Raw genomic sequence first — 2,713 nt, forward strand, 5'->3', positions numbered from 1 at the left:
GTAGTAAGGTCTTTCCTAACGGAGTGGAAAGACCTTAATTAGAAAAACAATAAGGTCTTTCCTAACGGAGTGGAAAGACCTTAAAAAAGAATACTAGGACCTAAATCACGCAACAAAAAAATAAATAAAATGCAATAATTTTGATATCAACCTTTCCGCCCCATTGCCGACGACATGGACCATTCCACTCATTCATTCATTAAAACTACTGTAGTAGTAACAGTGGCGCTGCTCTGTTTATGTTGATCCAGGCAAATCTCATTAATTAATCTAACGGATTTAAAAATAAAACTTTTATAATGGGTAAAAAAGAGAAAAATATTACTGTAGAAACTAAAAAGTTATATTCTGATGATCCAGGATTAGAAGTAACGATTGAAAGAGAAGTAAATGAAAAACCACGTGTTGCTTGGGATTCTAAATTACAATATTTTTTTATGGTTATATCTTACGCTGTTGGATTAGGAAATGTCTGGAGATTCCCTTACCTCTGTCAAAGAAATGGAGGAGGTAATGTATAATTTATATTGTGTGTAAATTCTGTCAAAACTAATAAGGGGAGCTAATTAATCGAAATTATATTTGTTTTTGTTGATATGTATGTGGACAAATTTAAACCCGACATCAAATGTTGATACTGTTGTACTTGAATGACTGTAGTGGTAGGAAATCAAATTAAAACAGTCAGTAAATAACAATGCCAGTTGCGGATCGAAAACTGTTTATAAGGGGGCGCTGCCTGACCTAAGGAGGACCCGCTCCAGTCAATCATGCTTCAGTGATTCCCTTTATAATCACCTAAATTTTTCCCACCAAAGGGGGGGGCGGCCCCCAGGCAGTGGCTGATCCAGAAATTTTAAGTGAGAGCTGGCCCACTGACTGACTAAGAGGGGGCCCACTCCAGTCATGCTTTAGTGATTCCTTATATAATCAACCAAATTCTCCCAACAAAAGGGGGATGGGGCCACCTAAATCCGCCTCTACCAGGCCCCCTGGATCCGCCTATAAATTCAGAAACAAATTAATTGTCGCAATGGTGATACATTCCAATGGAAGCTTTTCCCATGTAAATGTCATGTGTAAAACGTGATATACAATTTTCAAGGCTATACTGTCCTTCATATTTAGGTCATTTTGACACAGCAAAATATAAAGAAAATATCAACTTTAAATAATGTGTGTGTATTAAGGAAGTTTTTCAGGGAAATTAAGTTAATTTTCGCCCAAAAAAAAAACACTATAAGTAACATACATTAATAATAAATCCGTTGTATTTGTTGCCAATGTTGGTTGAAATATGATGGGATATGATGTACACTTCAGTTATGACCAGACTAGAGCTTTATGTGTACAAACCTGACGTCAATTTATGTACAATCTATGTACTGTAGAAGAACAAACAAATCATATAACATCACCTTACATCCAAACACAATAATCCAAATTCAATAGTAAATTACGATATCAATGGAAGAAGTTCCCGCACAAATGTCATGTGTAAAACGGGATAGACCATAATGAATTTTAGGTTTATGTTGTCATTCACATCCCGATCAATTTACACAGTTAAATCAAATATATATGTTAACTATATTGAAATTGATTGTGAATTTAGTTACATAATCAGAAAAATGATTTATTTCTCGCAGACAACGCTAAATAATATACATTAACTCGACACTGAATCTAAAAAACCCTAAACCATAATATGTGGAATCATCCAGATTTCCTAATATTGATAAAGGTGAAATATGTAGAATCAGAATTGTGCACACAGAAATAAGATCAGAGATAAAGCCCAATGCTTGCATAAAAACCATGAAGTTTAAACTAATAACGATTACGTGTATCCTGTCAACCCCTGAAAAAAATAATACTGTTGAAGTTTAAACTAATAACGATTGCGTGTATCCTGTCAACCCCTGACAAAATAATACTGTCTTCTTGACTACTTCCGCCAGCCACTGACTGAATTTTTTATGGGCCGACCCTAAGCCGGTCATCATATGATTTGTTACATGATTATCTGCGGATCTATATTATTTTCTGTATATGCAAAATTAAAGATTTTAGTTAATTGAAATAAATACATTTTTATTAATTTTCATAAAAGAACAATGAAGAAGAAGATGCCAAAAAAACAAAAACTTAAATATATTTATAACAATGAATGTTAATTGTTTTTTTATGCACAGAATGCGTGACTCATATTTGCGTAAATTCCCAAACCGGGTTATTTTTAGAAATGTAAACAAGGTACCATAATCTTACAACAACTCGTCGTCGGAACATGGGAAATGATTTATAGTTTGCTTTTTTTTCCTCAAAATAGTTATTTTATATTCTATTTTGACTATTATATATACAGTTTTCATCACTAAGAAAAATAATCATAATAAAGATATCTTTACTTTCAATGTAAACAATCTCAGGAGTTTTTATAGGTAACATTCCATTTTTCGCGGGTTTTTCACAAAGACACAGAAATGTCAAAGTTAAAGCCATTTGTTTTTCTCGGAGATTATCATCAGTCCAATCAAGAAGCATCGCACAGATACAAGTTGCTTTCTTTCAAAAAAAAAAAGAAGAAAAGCAATACGTGAACCCAAAACCGCTGACTGGTCACCAACAAATTGTTGTTGAAAATTGTTTGCTTTTGAATTGAACTAATTGACTGTGATTGGAATAAGATAATGATGATGTTAAAACACCT

At 33.2% G+C, this 2,713-nt stretch overlaps 1 long non-coding RNA gene across 2 annotated transcripts in view; it reads right to left on the reverse strand.

Moving 5' to 3' along the window:
- Window positions 1–1,497, reverse strand: part of LOC127711424 (uncharacterized) — a 15,326-nt gene extending 13,829 nt beyond the window's left edge. For both annotated transcript variants that reach the window (XR_007986696.1, XR_007986695.1), the window contains exon 1: window positions 1,357–1,497. This is a non-coding gene — a long non-coding RNA (uncharacterized LOC127711424). The remainder of the gene's footprint in view (window positions 1–1,356) is intronic.
- Between the last annotated feature and the right edge of the window lie 1,216 nt (window positions 1,498–2,713).

This window comes from Mytilus californianus, unplaced genomic scaffold (assembly GCF_021869535.1).
Source record: "Mytilus californianus isolate M0D057914Y unplaced genomic scaffold, xbMytCali1.0.p SCAF_8, whole genome shotgun sequence".
Taxonomy (NCBI): Eukaryota; Metazoa; Mollusca; class Bivalvia; order Mytilida; family Mytilidae; genus Mytilus; species Mytilus californianus.